The sequence below is a fragment of the Mobula birostris genome, chromosome 6 (genome assembly GCF_030028105.1).
Source record: "Mobula birostris isolate sMobBir1 chromosome 6, sMobBir1.hap1, whole genome shotgun sequence".
Classification (NCBI taxonomy): Eukaryota; Metazoa; Chordata; class Chondrichthyes; order Myliobatiformes; family Myliobatidae; genus Mobula; species Mobula birostris.
In genome coordinates, this window is record NC_092375.1 from 138,728,229 (window position 1) to 138,750,366 (window position 22,138).

General features: G+C 39.0%; 1 protein-coding gene across 7 annotated transcripts in view; it reads right to left on the reverse strand.

Moving 5' to 3' along the window:
* hdac4 (histone deacetylase 4) overlaps positions 1-22,138 on the reverse strand; it is a 498,261-nt gene that overhangs the window by 382,836 nt on the left and 93,287 nt on the right. Inside the window, exon 1 of one of the 7 annotated variants that reach the window (XM_072261460.1) lies at positions 304-946. The exons of the other annotated variants lie outside the window; for them this stretch is intronic. The gene's annotated coding sequence lies outside the window, so the exon portion shown is untranslated. Of the gene's footprint in view, positions 1-303; positions 947-22,138 lie in introns of those variants that run through there. 7 annotated transcript variants of the gene reach the window in all.

A 22,138-nucleotide genomic window follows, 5' to 3' on the forward strand; every position in this document is an offset into this window, starting at 1 on the left:
TCAGCCAACTGTGAGCTTCGGTCATTCTTGCACACTGAACAAAGATAGTCTGGATACCATTTCCAACATAAAAGCCAATACATCATGAATAATGATTGCATACACTAAATTAGAAGAAATACAACTAAATTGCTACTTTGCTTGAATTGTGTTAAGTGTTGCAACTCTTGCAATTGCATAGTAAAGTGCAGTAAGAAAGGGAGTGGTTGGCAAAGATGAAATAGCAAAGCTGACATTTTATGGAAAAGCACACTGTTATATTCCCCTTCGCTAAATGTCCATGAAAAAATATTGAAGAGTTACCTTCTTGAATTGTTTGCAGTTCTACTGTTGATGAGACTCCCAGAGTGCTGTTGGGTAGGGTGTTCTAGGACTCAGACACATAATAATGAAAGGCTAGCCACTGATTTCTAAGTAAGGACAGTTTGTCATTTGTAGGAAATACTGCAGGTGATGGTGTTCTCATGCAGTGGATATTTCGGATTTCGAGTTGCTGTCAAGAAGAGTAAATGCGGCGCAGGGTCAATGAAAAGTATTGTGGTCACTTCATTTACAATGGAATGGCAATCACCTATCTGGTAAACTACTTTGCCCAGGAAGTGTTGTTGGTGTTGCATTCATCAAGACAACTGTACATTATTCTATCACATTTCCTGACTTTTGCCTTTCAGATGGTGAGATAGCAGGAGAGTGATTTACTCCCTACACTATATCCAGTTTTTGATAAGCTTTGTTCAGCCAGCATAATTATGTTCCAGTTGAGTTTTTGGCTGATGGACCCTCAGATTGTTAACAACAATGGACTTTTGCCACTGAGTATCAAGTGTAGTTGAGAAGATTCTCTCCTGTTGGAGATGGTCATTAAATGACATGAGTGCCGTTATTCCTGTTTGACAGGTGTCAACCCATGCCCAAGAGTTGCCTTAGTCTCACTACATGCGGAATAGACTCTCATTTCTGGGGGATTTGACAATAAAATTCTGTTGATGATAATAAGGTTCAATCACTTCATATCTCTCATTCCTTCACCAAAAGTCAATCGGCCTAGTCTCCCATGCTGTTATCAAACACATGGACACCCCACTCTCCTTAGCCCTCATCTTTGAATCAATTCATGGCCCATCAAATCTGTGTGCTGGCTGGAATGCGATCCCACACTGAAAAAAAAGATACACAGGCATCTTTCAATACTTAGAAATGGAGTGGTAGCAAGTCATCTTTGACCTCAAGTGACTGCCTATGACGCATCAACAATAATCACTAAAAAAAAAGATTGTTTTCTACTTCTGTTCATTGACGTCAGTTTTACAAGAGTTCCTTGAAGTCACGGAGAGTCAAATGCTGCCTAGTTGATAACAGTGATCATTCTCACCTCACCTCTGGAAATAGGTTTTTCAGTTTTTTTTATATTTGCAGAATGAGAAGTTCAGCTTTTCCATGAAATATTCTAAATGTCAATATGTTCAAGTTCATCCTTTGCCAAAATAAACCTCATAAACAGTATTGTCAATCTTATGAAGAGGTAGTTGTAGCAAAGCGTCACATTTTATGAAATTAACGTTTTATTTTCATGTAGATTGTATATTTATTTTGAAAATAGTTAAAGGTACATTTTTTTTAAATATAGAAGTTTGGAAAGATATGAAGTTGACAGACAACTTGTTATTGAGGGCACTTACATCACAATGGAATTGATAAATCATTGTGGTTTATATTTCTGCATAGTAGTTCATTGTGAACAACACTAAATTCATACCTCCAACCCACAATTACATCAACAAGTTGTTAAACCACCCAACTGATAACCAACCCCATTTTATTCAAGTTTATACTGGTCTACATACTCAAAAATGTGAAAGGAAAGCCACATTAATCAGACAACCTAATCACAATTTACATCATCACCTCAGAGTTTAGTAACGGATGTAAGCAGCAATTTTTGACAAAGCAAGCAATTAGTTGGGTTTCTCCTGGCCACTAAATCTTTATTAAATCAGTTATATATATACTCAGAATTATTTTAAAACATTAGAACTGTAGATTTAGCACTCTACATGGAATTAAAAGTCTGGAAAAACTCAGAAGTTCAAAGAAATTAGCTCACTGATATTAAGTTTTTGAGAACAGGAAATACAGAAAAAATAAGTTAAAGAGAACTACAGCATAAAAACAGGTTCTTCAACCCATTCCAATCTGTGCCAAATCATTATTCTGCCTAGTTCCATCAACCTGCACCTGGACCATACTCCTCCATACCCCCGCTCATTCATGTACATCCAAATTTATCTTAAATGTTGAAATCAAACATTCACCACTTTCACTGGCATCTCATTCCACACTCTCACCACCTCTGAATAAAGAAGGCCCCCTCATATTCCCCTTTAAACATTTCACCTTTCACACTATACCTCTAATTCTAGTCTCACCCAACCTCACTGGAAAAACTGCTTGCATTTAGCCTATCTATACCCCTCTTAATTTTGTATACTCCAATCAAATCTCTCCGCATTCTTCACACTCCAGGAAATAAAGTCCTAAACTATTCAACCTTTCCCTATAACTCAGGTCCTGAAGTACCAATAAAATCCTTGTAAATATTCTCTGTATCCTTCCAATCTTGCTGCAATGTTTCCAGTTGGTAGGTGACCAAAATGGTACTCATACTCTAAATTAGGTCTTACCAACATCTAATGCAATTTCAACATAACTTCTGAATTCCAGTACTCAATACTTTGATTTATGAAGGCCAATGTTCCACAAGCTCCCTTTACAAGTCTACTTGTGATGCCACTTTCAAAGAACTGTCGATCTATATTCCCAAACCCCTCTGTTCTACTCCTCATTACCCTACCATTCAATATACAGGTTTGTTCTCCCAAAGTGCAGCACCTCACACAGCTGCATAAAATTCTATCTGCCATTTTTTCCAGCTGGTCCAGATCTCGCTGCAAGCTTTGAAAGCCTTCCTTGCTGTCCACTACACCCCCAGACTTGGTGTTATTTGCAAATTTCCTGATCCAGCTTACCACATTATCACCCAGATTGTTACAATAGATGACAAACAACAAAGGACCCAGTATTGATTGATCCCTGTGACACATCAATAGTCACAGGCCTCCGGTCAGAAAAGCAACAATCTACCATCACCGTGGCTTCTCCTGCGAAGCCAATATCGAATCCAATTTACTACATCATCCTGAATGCCAAGCAACTGAACTTTCTTGACCAACCTCACAAGACTTTGTCAAAGATTTCGCTAAAGTCTATGTAGACAACATCCAGTCTTTCTTTCATTAACTTCCTCGGTAAGCTCCTCGAAAAAGTGTTTAAGATTGGTTTGACATGACCTACCACACACAAAGCCGCGTTGACAATCCCTAATCTGTCCATCTATCCAAATACGTATATATCCAGTCCCCCTGGATGCCTTCCAATAACTTACCCAATATTAGAAACATAGAAACCCTACAGCACAATACAGGGCCTTCAGCCCACAATGCTGTGCCGAACATGAATTTACTTTAGAAATTACCTAGGGTCACCCATAGCCCTCTATTTTTCTAAGCTCCATGTACCTATCCAGAAGTCTCTTAAAAGAGCCTATTGTGTCCGCCTCCACCACTGTTGCCAGCAGCCCATTCCACACACTCACCACTCTCTGCGTAAAAAACTTACCCCTAACATCTCCTCTGTACCTACTTCCAGGCACCTTAAAACTGTGCCCTCTCGTGTTAGGGATTTCAGCTCTGGGAAAAAGCCTCTGACTATCCACACGATCAATGCCTCTCATCATCTTATACACCTCTATCAGGTCACCTCTCATCCTCCACCGCTCCAAGGAGAAAAGGCCCAGTTCACTCAACCTATTCTCATAAGGCATCCTCCGCAATCTTGGCAACATCCTTGTAAATCTCCTCTGCACCCTCTCTACAATTTCCACATCCTTCCTGCAGTGGGGTGACCAGAACTGAGCACAGTACTCCAACTGGGGCCTGACCAGAGTCCTATATAGCTGCAACATTACCTCTCGGCTCTTGAACTCAATCCCACGGTTGATGAAGGCCAATGCACCGTATGCCCTCTTAACCACAGAGTCAACCTGCGTTGCAGCTTTGAGTGTCCTATGGACTTGGACCCCAAGATCCCTCTGATTCTCCACACTGCCAAGAGTCTTGATTTTAATACTATATTCTGCCATCATATTTGACCTACCAAAATGAACCACCTCACACTTATCTGGGTTAAACTCCATCTGCCTCTTCTCAGACCAGCTTTACATCCTATCGATGTCCTGCTGTAACCTCTGACAGCTCTCCACACTATCCACAACACCCCCAACCTTTGTGTCATCAGCAAATTTACTAACCCATCCCTCCACTTCCTCATTCAAGTCATTTATAAAAGTCACAAAGAGAAGGGGTCTCAGAACACATCCCTGAGGCACACCACTGGTCACCAGCCTCCATACAGGCATCAAGCTCAGTAGACTATAATTTCCCACCTTAAATCTTCAAGCCTTTCTTAAACAATGGAACAACATTAGGTACCCTCCAATCCTCTGACACCTCACCAGTGGCTAAGGACACTTTACATACTTCTTCTAGGGATCCTGCAATTTCTGCAGTAGTCTCCCACAAGGTCCGAAGGGACACTTTGTCACGCCCTGTGGATTTTTCCACTTTAATTTGTCTCAAGACAGCAAGCAATTCCTCCTCTGTGTTCCTTATACAGTCCATGGCCTCACTGTTGTTTTGCCTCTGTTTTATAAACTCTGTGTCCAGGTCCCGAGTAATAACAGATTCAAAAAATCTATTTAAGATCTCTCCTATCTCTTCTGGCTGCATGCATATATAACCATGCTGATCTTCAAAAGGACCAATTTTGTTGTTTGCTATCTTTTTGGTCTTAATATATCTCTGGAAGCCCTTGAGATACTCCTTCACCTTGTCTGCTAGAGCAACCTCATCCCTTCTTTTAGCCCTCCTGATTTCTCTCTTAAGCATTCTCTTACATTTCTTATGGTTCTAAAGGAGCTCATTTGTTCCTTGCTGCCTATACCTGCTGTGCACCTCCTTTTTTCTTAACCAGGGCCTCAATATCCCTTAAAAACCAAAATTCCTTAAACCCGTTAGCTTTGCCTTTTATTCTAACAAGAGAAAATTTACCTTTAAAATGCACCCTCCAAATTACACTCACAAGTAAAATAGGAGTATCAAAAAAATCAGTACTTTAGTATACGTGGAAAAAGGCCCTTCAATATAATCTCAACACTCAGAAATCAGAGGCCTCATACCCAGTTATTAATTTTCTGAAATACTTCATCTCAGAAAAAGCAGTATTTTAAACCTCTAAATGGTCAGGTGCAGTTGGGTGATCTCTGTTAGGAGTGCAGACAGAAATACCAGCTAACAACAGGAATGGGCGTTCTTATGAATAGCCTGGGTTCAAAAAATACGAGTAGACATTTATCCAAGTTTCAAAAGATGCCTGCTCCTGCAGCCACCAGGATCTACAAGTAAAGATGAAAAGAGGAAAATTCAGACTTTTTTGGTGGTTCATAATGATCATTGATAGCAAAAGTTTTATTTTGTTAAGTTTTGTTTGATGTTCACAGAATTGTTTCTGATATCAGTATGTGATAAGGAATTATCATTTGGTTCCTTGGAAAATATAGTCGGCCCTCCTTATCTGTGAGGGATTGGTTCCGGAACTCCTTGCAGATGCTGAAGTCCCTTATTCAACCTGTCCTATGCAGTGGACCTTAAGACCCAGCGGAACCCCGGACCTTATTTAACTTGTCTCAGTGCGGTGGACATTAGGACCCAGTGGCGGAGCCCTGAATCCACAGTGTTTCTGTTCACGAAAATAATCACGGTCACGATTGAAAATAATAAAGCGATCAGAAAGGGGTGAAACGCCATCGGTCATCGGAAAAGTGTTAGGCTACAGTCGGTCAACGATCGGAACAATTTTAAAGAATAAAGTGAAAAGGGCCTTGCCCCGATGAAAGCTACATTTATTACTAAGCAACGCAGTGGTTTAATTATTGGGTTTTGGGGTTTTGAGTTTTTGATCCTCACGTCAACCCGGCACGGATGGAGAGCGCACTCGGGAGCGTCTGTCACGGATCGAACTTGGGAACATCCGTTCCCGAGCCCAGTGCTGAAACAAATGTTTCTTAAGTGTTTTATATGCATATAAAGGTAAAATATATACTATATACTAAGACAAACGTTTGACTAACTGATGCTAAATAATACCGGATGTACCTGTTCCGACTTACTTAGTAAGAGAACTTCGGGTTTTTTTCGATCCCGATCCACGATAACCTGCGCACATCCTCCCATATACTTTAAATCCTCTCTAGATTACTTATAATACCTAATACAATGTAAATGCTAAGTAAAATAGTTATTATACTGCATTGTTTAGGGAATAATGACAAGTAAAAAAAGTCGGTACATGCTCGAGCAACAAGTGCTGAAACAGCACTTCCGGGTTTTCTCGATTCGTGGTTGGTTGAATTCGCGCATGCGGAACTCGCGGATACAGACATCCGACTGTATCCACAACAGTACAAAGTATTTTTGTACTTTTTTCCTCTCAGAAAGTAATAGCTTGTATCCTTTGTTGAAGGGTAGGCCCAATGTGCAAATAACTCAAGAGCAACTGAATTCCGATGAAAGATCACCAACCTAAAACATCCAGTTTTGCTGTTGCAATTACTGAATATTTCAATTAAAAATTTCAGGAATTAAAACAGAGCATGACGATGGAGAAGGACAACCATGTAACTTACTTCCTCAGCTGCAATCTACTTGCTGAAAATCAGTACCTGCCATCTGAAATGTACACAATGGCCCAGATTCCGCTGGGTTTTGCCAGCAGTTCAAACTTGACAGCCAAATTCATTCTCATATTCTATTCATTGATTGCAAAGGAAGAATGTGTTACCTTTTAATTTATGTTTGCAGTTAATATTTCTGTAAAGTATTTTAAAGGAATTAAAGTGTTTAATGTAAATTTTATATAATTATAAAATATTTTTGTTGATTTAATTTTAAATGTTTATGAATATCCACAATATTCAGCAGAATGAAAAAGAAACTTGAGAATTGTGAAAGCAGGCACAGCTTTGCCAGAGAATTTTCACTTCTATAATGTGTTCAGGTTTGCCCATGTGTCAGTTACATTGTATGGTTCTAACATCAAGTGTTTCAACAACCAGTTCCAGGACTCATCACACTCAGCAAAGTTATCTTTGAATTCACAGGCAGCTATTGAGCACTCTTGTCTTCCATTTCCAAGGTACAAGTTGAAAATGACATGGAACCAAACGAGGGATAACATACAAATTCTATTTTGCCAAATAATGTTACAAAAATGTTATTATTCATAAATATTTCAGTATTCTTCAATTATATTTCAAGATGAAACAAAAAAACCCTGAAAAGCTAACACCTAGGGTCATAGAACACCACAGCACAGCAACAATCCCTTCGACCCATCTAGTCCTTGCTGAATTAATCTGCCTGCTCCCATTGAACTGCACCCAAACCAAAGACCTCCATATCCCTATCAAAATTTCTCTTAAGTGTTGAATTCAAACCCGCATCCACCACCATCTGACAGTTTGTTCCACACTCTCACCACCCTGTGAGTGAATAGGTTCCCCCCATGTTCCCCTTAAACATTTCACCTTTCACATGTAATCCATGACCTCTAGTTCTAGTCCCACCCAACCCCAGGAGAAAAAGCCTGCTTACATTTACCTTATCTATACCCCTCATAATTTTGTATACCTCTGTTAAATCTCTCCTCATTTTCCTACGCTCCAGGGAATAAAGTCCCACCCTATTCAACTTTTCCCGATAACTCAGGTACTCAAGTACCTGCAATATCCTTGTAAATGTTCTCTGCACTGTTTCAATCTTATTGACATTTTAAGAAAGGAGGGAGGGAGAAAACAGAGAACTATCGCCCTGTTAGCCTAACATCAGTAGTAGGGAAGATGCTAGAGTTCATTATTAAAGATGAAATAGCGGCATATCTTGATAGCAGTGATAGGATTGGGCCGAGCCAGCATGGATTTACCAAGGGCAAATCATGCTTGACTAATCTATTGGAGTTTTTCGAGGATGTAACCAGGAAGATAGACGCGGGAGATCCAGTGGATGTGGTATACCTTGACTTTCAGAAGGCATTTGATAAGGTACCACATAGGAGATTGGTGGGTAAAATCAGAGCTCATGGCATTGGGGGGAGGGTATTGACATGGATAGAAAACTGGTTGGCAGATAGAAAGCAAAGGGTAGCAGTGAATGGGTGTTTCTCGGAATGGCAGGTGGTGACTAGTGGGGTGCCACAGGGCTCGGTATTGGGACCACAGCTGTTTACGAGTTACGTCAATGATTTAGAGGAAGGCATTGTGAATAACATCAGCAAGTTTGCTGATGATACTAAGCTGGGTGGCAGTGTGACATGTGATGAGGATGTTAGGAGAATTCAAGGTGACTTGGATAGGCTGGGTGAGTGGGCAGAAACTTGGCAGATGGCGTTTAATGTGAATAAGTGTGAGGTTATTCACTGGGAGCAAGAACAGGAAGGCAGATTATTATCTGAACGGTGTGGAGTTAGGTAAGGGTGAAATACAAAGAGATCTAGGAGTACTTGTTCATCAGTCTCTGAAGGTGAAAGAGCAAGTGCAGCAGGCAGTGAAGAAGGCTAATGGAATGTTGACCTTTATTATAAAGGGAATTGAGTACAAGAGCAAGGAAATCCTTTTGCATTTGTACAGGGCCCTGGTGAGACCACACCTGGAGTATTGTGTGCAGTTTTGGTCTCCAGGGTTAAGGAAGGACATCCTGGCTGTGGAGGAGGTGCAGCGTAGGTTCACTAGGTTAATTCCTGGGATGTCCGGACTGTCTTACGCAGAGAGGTTAGAGAGACTGGGCTTGTACACGCAGGAATTAAGGAGATTGAGGGGGGATCTGATTGAGACATATAAGATTATTAAGGGATTGGACAATATAGAGGCAGAAAATATGTTCCGGATGCTGGAAGAGTCCAGTACCAGAGGGCATGGTTTAAGAATAAGGGGTCATTTAGGACAGAGTTGAGGAGGAACTTCTTCTCCCAGAGAGCTGTGGAGGTGTGGAATGCGCTGCCTCAGAAGGCAGTGGAGGCCAATTCTCTGGATGCTTTCAAGAAGGAGCTAGATAGGTATCTTATGGCTAGAGGAATCAAGGGTTATGGGGAAAAGGCAGGAACCGGGTATTGATAGTAGATGATCAGCCATGATCTCAGAATAGCGGTGCAGACTCGAAGGGCCGAATGGTCTACTTCTGCACCTATTATCTACTGTCTATTGACATCTTTCCTGTACGTAGGTGACCAAAACGGCACACAATACTCCAAATTAGGCCTCATGAACATCTTCAGCATCCCAACTTCAGTACTCAAAACTTTGATTTATGAAAGGCAACGTGACAAAAGCACTCCTTACAACCCTATCTACCTGTTATGCCAGTTCCAAGGAATTATGTATCTATATTCCCAGATTGTTCGGTTCTACCACACTCCTCAGTGCCCTGCAAGTCCTAACCTAGTTTGTCCTCCCAAAGCCTCACCTTTATTTACATTAAATTTCACCTGCCATTTTTCAGCCCATTTTCCCAGCTGACCCAGATGCTGCTGCAATCTTTGGTAGTCTTCCTTGCTGTCAACTAAAACACCAATCTTGGTGACATCCACAAATTTGCTGATCCAGTCTACCACATTATCGCTCAGATGTAGATTTATACATTTAGGACCAGATATGAATTCAAAATAAGGTTTCACAGAAAATTACTGTGCACTCTTCCTTCAGTAATGAGTAAAATTCCTTAGATGGGAGGGCTTTTAGCACTTTTCAGACTTCAACTTTACCAAAGAGGAGTCATAAGTAAAAAGGCCCTCAACATCTTCTGCTTCAGTGTAGGCCTTGTTGACACACATTGGATCATTCAACTACAATGGGCATTTTACAATAAAATCAAGCGCATTGTGCATAATTCCTGCCTTGCATTTTTTCTCAGGCAGAAATGTTGCGACAACTATGGAAATCAGAACTGACCCAGAAACCTGGAAACTATATTAAAAGACTATAGAAATGTCCAACAAATCGAATAAAAGTGAAACTTCAAATTAATTTCAATACTTGCAATATTCCTTGCGATAATAATTTTCCAAGCCAATTATCAATAAATGTTTTGAAAATGCCAAAACTACATAATGGACTTAATCCTGCCCCAAGTTCTATTACTGCCTATCAATGAGTGTTTAATGTTTACATGACACAAGGTTTCCTTTCGCAATAATATTTTCAGATCACCTTTCTAGTTTATTAGCAGAAGGGAAAATGAAAAATGTCAGTCATTTCAACATCTCTCTTTCATTTTATCAAGAGTTGCTACAGCAAATTTTTTTAAAGCAGCATCAGCTGATGGCAGATTCCAGCATGAATACATGTTGGAATACATTTGCATTCATTCAGAGACTCAGTGAATAGACAACTTCAAACCTGTCTTTAAGTTACAAAAGGAGGTTTTTAAAATGCATGTTGCTCAGTATCAGTGAGAAAAGCCCAGAGTTATTCCTGAAGAAAACTGTGTACCAATTACACTGGACAACAAAGATTTAGCTTCCTGAATACCTTTAGGTGTATCTTATGAATTTTGGGCTACTGATCATGAAAATCACCATGAAATTTCCCTATCACACGCCATTTTTTAAATAAACTTAAGTTTATTATTTCAATTCATAATTCAAGTCAATTAAAATGTTGCCTACAATGTAAGCTGGCAAGTTTCCTATCTTGTCCAGGCATGCTTGGGCGGCGTGGCTGCTGCATGGCAGGACAGGTTTTAGTAATAATTATTGGGTTCAGGACTGTAAGGATGGAATTTGCTATCACCAGGCACAAAAATTGCTATGAAGCATTTTGATATTTGATACAGATGCTTCCCAAAATCACTGATGCCAAGATTAAGGAAAGCGTTTTTGTTGGTCCACAAATCAAACAGGTCATCAATGACAGGCAATTTGAAGAATTTCTAGTGGGACCGGAGAAAATCACATGGAAGGCACTCAAGGAAGTTGTTGAAATTTTTCTCAACATCTACAGAGTACCAAACTACATGCAGCTCGTTAAAAGCATGCTTCAAGCATATAAAACCATGAAGTGCAACATGTCACTAAAGATTCATTTTCTGCATTCTCATTTAGACTTCCTCTCTGCAAACCTTGGTGCTGTTAGTGACGAGCATGGTGAAAGGTTTCACCAGGACATTGCGGTCATGGAGAAAAGATACCAGGGCAACTGGAATCCATCAATGCTGGCGAGTTATTGTTGGACACTTAAGCGAGAAGCCTCAGACACTGAGTACAAATGAAAATCATTCACAAAATATTTTTAACTTAGTTGAACTATTGCAAAGCATCAACACCATTATGCAATTAAACACATTATATTCAATAAAAGTTAATTTGTTGTTTCTCCAAATTCCTACGTGATGCAAGTAGTCTGAAATTATATTTGTGCTCATCTTCAAGCAGTCTATGATAAAGAAAAAAATTCTGAGGAAGCAACACTTTTGAAAAAATTTGTTGTCCAGTGTTAACTAATAAAGCAGATTTTCTCAAATCAAACTTCCTTCTACTCATGGTCCTTTTCCTCTCTAAACCCATCAGTTCGCCCACAATCTTCATTTCAGGCAGTTCTTTAGACTTGAGGATGAAGTATCAATTTTTAATTGCTTGAACTAACCTTAATACTATGGTGATAGGTGAAGCCAGGTGGGTGAGGGAGGGGTGGGCAGAGATGAAGTGAGAACCTGGGAGATGATAGTGGAAAAGGTAAAGGGCTGAAGGTAGAGGAATCCGATAAAGGAGAGTGGACCATGGGAAATAGAGAAGGAGGCGGGGCACATCAGAGGGAGGTGATAGGAAGGTGAGAAGAAACAAAGAGGTAAAGGGAAGCCGGAGTGGGAGATAGAAGGGGTCGACCATTTTAATTCTAATCCCCATTCCCATTCCACATGTCTGGCCATGGTCTCCTCGACTGTCATGATGGGGTCATTCTCAGGTTTGAGGAGCAACACTTCATATTACGTCTGAGTAGCCTCCAACCTGATGGGATGGACATCGATTCCTCTAATTTTCCCCTTTCCCTCTTCTTCCTTTCCCCAATCTGGTTCCACTCTTACTTTTTCTCTCCTCCTCAATGGCCTAGCATCTCCCCCGGTTCCCCTTCTCTCCTTTCTCTCATCATCCACTCTCCCTCCCTTGGCAGAACTGGTTCTCACTCTCAGCAATTTCTCATTTGCTCCCCCCACTTTCTCCAAACCCAAGGTGTAGTCATGGGCACCCACATGGGTCCCAGCAACGCCTGCCTTTTTGTTGGCTACATGGAACAGTACATGTTCCAAGGCTACACCAATAAAACTCCCCAACTCTTTCTCTGCTACATTAATAACCACATTGGTGCTACTTCCTGCACTTATGCTGAGCTCATCAATTTCATCAACTTTGTCTCCAACTTCCACCTGCCCTCAAATTTACTTGGTCCATCTCTGACACATCTCTCCCCTTTCTCAATCTCTGTCTCCATATTTGGAGATAGTCTATCTATTGATATTTTTTATAAACATATTGACTCATAGCTATCTTGACTACATCTCCCCTCACCGTCACTTGAAAAAATGCTATTCACTTTGCTCAAATCCTCTGTCTTTGCCACATCTGTTCTCAGAAAAGAAACTTTCCATTCTAGAAAATCTAAGATGTCCCTCTTCAAAGAACAACATTTCCCTTTCAATTCCATCAATGCTGCCCTCATTCTTATCTGCTCTGTTTCCCATACATCTATCCATCACAACATCCTCCTGCTGCCATTACAGGTTTAGAGTTCCCCCGGTCCTTACCTATTACCTACCATCTCACCAGCCCCTGTATCCAGCACTTCATTCTCTGTAACCTTCACCATATACTTGTCTCGTATTAATTTATTTAAATATACAGCATGGATTAAGCCCTTCAAGCCACACTGACCAGCAAACCGGACCCCGGATTTAACTCTAGCCTAATCTTTCTTTCTTTTTCAATCTTTTTATTAATTTCAAAGTATAGAAACAAAACATAGCAATAATACAAATAGTAGGAGAAATATTGTTACACTTAGGAAAAGTAATTGTAAAATCAAATAGTGTAAGTTAACAAAGCTCCCAATCATGTAGAACTGACAACAGATAATACAAATCAAAAAAAAACTGGAAAAAAAATCATGAAAAAGAGAAAAAAACAAAACCAAAAAAAAAAACCCCATCCCCCAAGAAAAACAGAATTAATCAACTAAACTAAAAGACTTGGGCAAAACTAACAACTTAAAAATGGAAAAGAAGAAAACCTCAGAGTTGACGACTCCATGAAATGATCAAATTACATCAAGTGAAAATGCTGAATGAATGGCCTCCAAGTTTTTTCAAACTTAATGGAGGGGTCATAAACTGCACTTCTAATTTTCTCCAAATTCAAACACAACATAGTTTGTGAAAACCAATGAAATACCTTAGGAGGGTTAATCTCTTTCCAATTCAACAAAATGGACCTTCTAGCCATTAAAGTAAGAAATGCAATCATCCTTCATGATGAAGAGGTTAAATTATTTAAGTCTATCATTGGTAGTCCAACGATAGCAGTAATTGGATGAGATTGTAAGTCTAAGTTTAGGACCGTTGAAATAATATCAAAAATATCTTTCCAATATTTCTCCAAGAAGGGACATGACCAAAACATGTGGGTTAAAGAAGCTATCTCGAAATGACATCTGTCACATATTGGATTAATATAAGAGTAATAACGAGATAGTTTATCTTTGGACATATGAGCCTTGTGCACTACTTTAAACTGTATCAACCTATGCTTAGCACATACAGAGGATGAATTCACCAACTGAAGAATTTTTTCCCATTTTTCACTCAGTATATTAATCTCAAGTTCTCTTTCCCAGTCAGCTTTAATTTTATTAGAAGCATCAGGACATAAATTCATAATTATATTATATATAATTGCTACTACACTTTTCTGAGAGAGATTTAACTCTAAGATTTTTTCCAAAATGTCCATTGGATATGGGTGTGGAAAATTAGGGGAAACAGTAATTAAAAAGTTTCTAATCTGTAGATATCTAAAAAAGTGAGCTCTGGGTAAATTATATTTATTAGAGAGTTGATCAAAAGACATAAAACAATTATCCAAAAATAAATCGCGAAAAGATATTATACCTTTGGTTTTCCAATCAAAGTAAGCTTGATCCATCGTGGAAGGTTGAAAAAGAAAATTTGATATAATGGGACTTGCTAGAATAAATTGATTAAACCCAAAAAATCTTCGGAATTGAAACCATATACGTAAAGTATGCTTAACTATTGGGTTATTCATTTGTTTATATAATTTAAAAGAAGTAAAAGGAAGTGAAGTTCCTAAAACCGAACCCAAGGAAAACCCTTGTAATGAATTAGATTCAAGATTTACCCAATAACTCTAGCCTAATCACAGAACAATATACAACCATACTTCTTTGGGCTGTGGGAGGAATGGGAGGAAACTAGAGGACGCAGAGAAAACCCACACATTTCACAGGAAGGACATATAGACATCTTACAGATGACGTCAGAATCAAAATCCAAATTTTGCGGCTCCAAGCTGCAAAGACATCGCACTAACCACTACACTACTGTGACTTTCATACAACATGATCTTACCACTAACCACATCTTTCCCTCCCCACTCCATAGGATTCACTCTCTACATGACTCCCTTGTCCACTCATCCACAAATTCGCCAGTCTTGCGAGATCTCTTTCAGCAAGCTTATACAAAACAGATTGGTAACTGGGAAGTGAAAAAGAAGCAAATAAACAAGAAAGCAAGCACTAAATTAAAGAAATTTAATTTTTCAAGTATAATGTATACGATAGAGATTAATAATAAAGAAGAAAAAGGTAAGGCTATTTTAGGATGCACAAGGTAGTTCGCAGATAATGACAGCAAGACAGCAAAACTAGGGAACTAGGAAAATACTGGACCTAACAAGAAGAAATTAAAAAGGAACAACATTTAGAATAAAAGGAGGGAGTTAATTAATTAATCGGTTGGGGGCGGAGAGGGAGAGTAAGACCTGGTCCTAACTTACTAGAAGTCGGGAAGGGACTCTGTCAAGGTGACACTGACAGAATATCACATTCAGAAATACTTCCAATTAGAATATCAGGTACTAATGAATTTCTATCATTGCGCTCAAGCAAAAGGACTCTAGACAAAAAGTCCACAGGAGGTTAATCTCGTGAAATTTAGCTATGAACTATACTACACCAAGGGTTTCTAGCCAACAACATAGGAACGTTATTTCTTATATCAATGAAGCAACCCATGTTCTATGCTCTACAGAATAACAGATTGGTCCACATGATGTGATTTCAAAATCATAAGAGGGCAGGAAGAATGCTATTGGAGATACAGCCAATGGGGAATCAACTATTTTAAAATAAAGAATCTTGTCCCTAATTCCTATTTGCTGTATGCAAAAATCCATTTGAGGTGGTACCAGATGATTTGCAAGCATTATTCCTGTACTTTAAAAAGGTAGCTAGATAAGAAAGTGATCAACTACAAGTTTGTGATTTTAACTTTAATAGTATAGTAATCAAGACAGAGGAACTTAAAGAATATTCAGCAACCAACAAGCATTTACACCCTTTGGAATCAGACTAAAATGCATCGAAGTGACTCATTAACCTCATTTATATAATAGCAAAAAGAAAATGCAGGAAATACTCAGCAACTCAAGCAGTAGAAAGAGGAACAATTAATGTTTCAACCCCCTGATCCTCCCTTAGATTTGGGAAAGCAAAAAAGTTAGTTTTGGGTTTTGGTGATGATGAGGGAAGGGGAATCTGACATAGTTAGCCTAATGTGCAAGTTAGTGTGTAAAGGTCAAATTAAGCTTCTCTGAAAATTTTAAAAATGGAAAAGAGTCAAAATATTGACGACGGGCAGATCAGACAGTCCAATACAAACAGAAACAGTAGGTTACATAAAGCTAAAGAATTCCATAATGACTCTTGCAAGTTGCAATGCGCCCAGACAGATATTGGAGTGGGAGAGATGCAAATAAAAGTGGTGGAAAATCGTCAACTCAGGGTCAGTCCTGCAGACTGAATTGTAAGTACTCTGAATAACTATCACCAACATGTATTTGATTTCTCCAATACAGGAGGCAACATTATGAACACTGGCAGAAGGACTGATAATATACCTCCTGTGGTTGCATGGGAAATTGTAAGACACAGAGTGGCAGGTGGGAACAGAAGAGCAGAGTGGGAGTCAGAAAGGTAGCGATGCCTTCAAAACACCGATGAGAGGAGGGGAGTAAGTTTGGTGTGGAACCTTGTTGGGGCTGATAGAAATTTTGATGGGTGATTTGTTGAATGCAAAATCTGGCTTTGGGGCGCAGACTGGTGGAAGAGTTTATGACTAGTGGATCTCTGTTCTAGCTCTGTCCAGAAGAAGGCGTGAAAACAAAGATGCGGGACACAGATGACACATGGTCAAGGGCTCTGTCCAATATCATATAGTAGAAGCAATCATTCAAGAAGACAATTCAGAGGCACCCGTACAGAATGTCTCATCATTGAAGCCTATATAATAGAGTTGGAAGGACTATGAGAATGGAATTGAGTCTTCACTGGAGGCCAGATGGGAGGAAGCGTGATCAAGATAGCTGTGGGAGTCTATGGATCCATAGTGAATGCTGGTGGCTAACTTATTCTCTGAAATAGAAGAGAGATCTTAGTTAATTTTTGCCCCCAAAAATTAATAAAAACTGGAATTCTGGAAATAAATCAGAAACACCCGTGGAGATTAAGTTAATATTTGGTCAATTGCCTTTCATAGGGTTATGAATTCTGATGGTCATGAACTTTAGACATTAATTCCTACAATTTGTTTGATTGACAAGGGACTTCTAAACTTTCCTCATTTTATTTCAAATATCCATCGTTCACAGCACTTTTCCTATGCATAAGATGCTTCCACAGGCAAAAAGGTTTCAACTACAAAAAGTTCATTAAAAATAAACTCTTGGGATGGAAACAGAAACAATTTTTAGAAGCAGAGATATTTAAATATCTCAGCTAATGGGCAGCAGCTGTCTGACATGCAGTGCTGATAAAAGGAGACAGAATTGCTGCACTGTTCAGCAGATTCCACTTGGTCAGAAACTACTCCTCCCCCAAAACAAATCTTCAACTACCCAAACCAACTACGCATTCTCACCAAAATTATATCCATTGTTTGTGTCTTAATTTATTTTCAAGTAAGTTACAAAATATCAAAATTTACAGTACCTCAAGGTACAAATGGGGAGAAAAAATTCTAATTTTTCATTTTTGCATGCAAAAAGGCTCCAAGATAGTGAAGCATACATAATTGCTCATAACATCATATAACATCTCATTTCTTTATTTTAGGAGAATGTACTATTAATGCATCTAATTATAGTTTGTTAGTAGTCGTACACTTCCTCGGGTTTAAATATCTGCCTGACGTTCCCCAATATTGCATGGGATACTGCCATATAACCATTAAAATTACACAAAATAGTTGATCATCTTCATTGCCATTTAATTTTAGGAGCCTAAGAAATTCAAGCAAAATTAGGCATACAGCCCTTCAGGTCCGCTCCACCATGCGATAACATTACAGCTGATCTTTCATCTTAGTGCCATTTTTTTGCACTAATTCCACATCCCTCAGTTCCATTAATTTATATAAAAAAAAATATTTGTCCTTGATAGGTTCAGCAACTGATCCTCCACAGCCTTCTTGGATAGAGAATTCCAAAGATTCATTATCATGTGGGTAAAGAAACTTCTCAACTGTCCCGATAGGCTTCTCACCATGTTTTAAGATTCCAAGGTTCTGGACACCCCAGTCAAGGGAATCATCAACTCTGCATGGACCTTGTCAAGCCCTGAAAAAATGTAAAACATCTTAATGAGATCACCTATCTTTCTTCTACGCCACAGTGATTAGGCCCAATCTTCTTCATCTCTCTTCAGACAACAAACCTGCCATCCTAGAAATCAAGCAACACACATAAAAGTTGCTGGTGAATGCAGCAGGTCAGGCAGCATCTATTAGAAGAGGTACAGTCGACGTTTTGGGCCCAGACCCTTCGTCAGGACTAACTGAAAGAAGAGCTAGTAAGAGATTTGAAAGTGGGAGGAGGAGGGGGAGATCTGAAATGATAGGAGGAGACAGGAGGGGGAGGGATGGAGCCAAGAGCTGGACAGTTGATTGGCACCATCCTCCCCCTCCTGTCTTCTCCTATCATTTCGGATCTCCCCCTCCCCCTCCCACTTTCAAATCTCTTACTAGCTCTTCTTTCAGTTAGTCCTGACGTAGGGTCTCGGCCCGAAACGTCGACTGTACCTCTTCCAATAGATGCTGCCTAGCCTGCTGCATTCACCAGCAACTTTTATGTGTGTTGCTTGAAATTCCGGCATCTGCAGATTTCCTCGTGTTTGTGATCCTAGAAATCAATCTGGTGAACCTTTCTGCACTCAAGTTGCAATAAATGCTTTTCTCAGGGAGGGTCTGAGCATTCTACACAATATTCCACATGTGCTCTCACAGAAACTCTCTATAACTGAGGCAAGATGCCTTTTGTACTTTTTATGAAGATTTATATCAAAATTGGATTTATTATCACCGACATGCATTGTGAAATTTGTGGCAGCAATACAGTGTAAGGATATAGAATTACTATAAAGTACAAAGCTAAATAAATAGTGCAAAGAGGAATAATGAGGAAAGTGTTCATTGTCTTCCTAGCATTTACTGTACTTTCATGTTAACTTTCAGTAACATGTTCAAAGGGACATCCTGTTTCCTAGGAACAGCAATGCATTTTAATCTCACTCTACTGAAAAGATATCTACATTGTTTTTTTGTACCAAAATCGATACTCTCTCAGTATTCCACATTTTATTCCATCTACTAATGGCACCCTACTTGTTACTTCCAAGCTTATCCGTGACCAGATCATTTAATTTAGGGTATTCTTAGCAAAGTATTAAAGATATCAGTTATGAATTCATCTGTTATTTTTTCCAAATATTGCCAAAGAATCTTCAACATCCATATAAGAGCACACAAAAAGGAATGTATCCCACAGTTTAACATTTCCTCAGAACTTTGTTTATATATTGGTCAAATTTTTACACTCAAGTTTCTGGGGTCAAATATGCAACTTGTGACTTAAGAGCCAAAAGGAAATGCTGTCATGATAGCACTCAACATAAAAAAAATTCATCTGCCTCTTTCTGCACTCCATAAACTTCGCTAATTTCAACCAGTACATGCCTGACAACTTAATATTTAATTGGTAGCTTTTCTGACTCACTCTTATTGCGGATATAAAATCCTTTTCTCTTCAGTGGTAAACTTAAACACACACAAAAAAAAATCAGCATTGAAATCAAAAGTAAGGAGAGTTTATGCTAAAAAGTTATAGTTAATGGGCCATAGGCATTCATCTTTATGAACAAGACCATCCACCAGTTTTAAATGAAAATTCATTTTCCTAATGAACTTCTGTGAAGGTTTGCTTTGTCGATTCAAAAACCTGAGACAAAAACATCATCATCATCATCATCAGGTGCTGTGCCCAGTTTGAGCTTTGACTGCCATGGCCCACACACTCCTGTTTCCGGTCAAGTGGATCAATTCATTGGTATTCATTTCCAGTTCTCTGGCTGCTGTCTCCATCATCATTTGTCTTTGTCTTCTTCTTGTTTTCTTCCCTTCAATCTTTCCCATAATTACCATCCATTCTAACTCCTCTTTCCTAATCATGCCCAATGAAGTTACATTGCCTTTGCATGATCTCATACATTATTTCTCTTTTTGTGTTTGCTCTGCTCATGACATCCTCGTTAGATATTTTTTCATCCATGATATTCTTTGCATCCTCCTCAAAAAACACATCTCTGCTGCTTCAATTCATTCCCTCATGTTACTAGATATTGACCAACATTCTGAGTCAAAATTTGAAAATTTTTCATAGGAAAATTTGGACTAGGGGAAAGAAATGAAGGAGGTGAGAAATGGATAGAATGGTGCAAGATGAATAATCAGGTCATTATGAATACCTACTTTAAAAACCATCCAAGACAAAAACAATCTACTACAAAAGACAGCAACTTTTCAAATAACAAGAATACCTAAATGGGGAGTAAACTGGCCTTTTAAATGCTGAAAATCTTAATGAATGGTACAGCTAGCAGAGCCTGTGGTCTCAGCTCCAGAGAATCAGGTTCAATCCTGACCTCGGGTTGCCTAAGTGGGGTTTGCACATTCGTTTAGTGACTGTACGGGTTTCCTCTGGATGTTCGGTTTCTTTCCAAAAACATGCAGCTTGCTAGGTTATTAGGCACAGTAAATTGCTCTTGGTGTGGGTGAGTTCATAACTGAGAAGAGTTGAATAGATTCAAGGGAGAATAATATGGGATTTGAGCAAATGGGTGCTTGTTTATTGGCAGTATTTAATGTTGATGCATTTGTTTCCATGTGATGTGACAATGACTGTAAATGGTACATTGCACTGATAATTGGTCTCAAGAGAGTCCAGAATCTTTTGAAAATTTGGTTTGTTCAGAGATGATGAATGGAATAAATGCCAAAGTAGTTCACTAGTAAATTTATGGTTGCTGAATCTCAAAAAGTATTCAGAACTTGTCTTCACGTATCTTCCAACAGTGAACAGTGCAATGTAGTAAAAGTAACTAAATTGAGAATGTTGGGAGAAAATGTCTCATTAAAAGGTTCTAACACTCAGAATATACCCTCCCATTAACCAAGAAAGTTTTTTTCTTACCTTAATCCATTTTACCTTCTATTCTCAACACACTCAGCCAAGTTTCAAAATTATTCACAGCAATTACAAAAACTCAGCAACTCAAATCTCTCACCCACCAGCATATGCTCCCAGCAATACACATAAATCCTGACTTCTTTTAAGTTAAGAGAAATTGTTTATACATTTCACTTTTAGCTTCCCTGGGATCCAGTCAGCTGCTGAGATTGCCACTCTAGGCTGTTTGATCTCCACGATAAAAATGACAACAGCATTTCTAAATTAAGAATGGATGTGTCAGCCAGGATTCCCATTCTTAGTCACAATCTCTGTATGAGCACAAGATTGGGTTTAGCAGTAAATATTCTTTAAAGAATAGCTTTCTAACATAACCCATTAAGACAAATGATGAATGTTATAAGATTATTCATATAAAGGGATCACCAGTGAGTAACGTTCACATGGATTTTCAAACTATGACAGCAGTTAAATCAGAATGCATTCCTCTGTGACAACCTGTCCCTTTCCCCTTTAAAACTATCATACAATCAAGCAGGTGCTCTTCTAGGTTTCTAATTAGTATGGAGAAAGGGTGTGGAAGGCAGCTAAGTTTGGAAACCTCTGATATGGATGCAGGACCAGAGAGAAAAGCCAGCTCTCATAGAACCACACCCTAGCAAACAGTCAGTAGCCTGGGAAAAGAAATGGCATCCGAGGGGGAAAAAATCTTGCAAAGAGTAGCTTGTAGCTAGCTATCCATCCAGAGCCAAACATATATATTAAACCTCCGGAGTTTCCTTAAAAGTTAAGCTGGGGAATTCCTTGAGCAAACAATGTTCATGTGTAAACTGTTCCAAAATTAAATACTGAGCAACTTAAACAAAACAGCTGACATCTTTGGAAAATAAAACTAGTTTATCTTCAGTTTAATTTGGGACTGGAATTCTCAACTGAATTGCAAACTGGTAGGCTTCCAAACTGAGGTTCCCAGAGCCAAAGGGCATGATGAATATTCCATTAGGAATCTAATAGGGTGAAGTATTCTTTAAAAATGAAATAAATACTCCACATGCTGGAAATCACAAAAATGCTGTCAGGCAGCAATCTTCACTGCATTTGTGGCCTTGTAAATTATTTGTTACATTTCAGAGTTTTAAGATGTCTTTTCATGGATGAGCCCTCA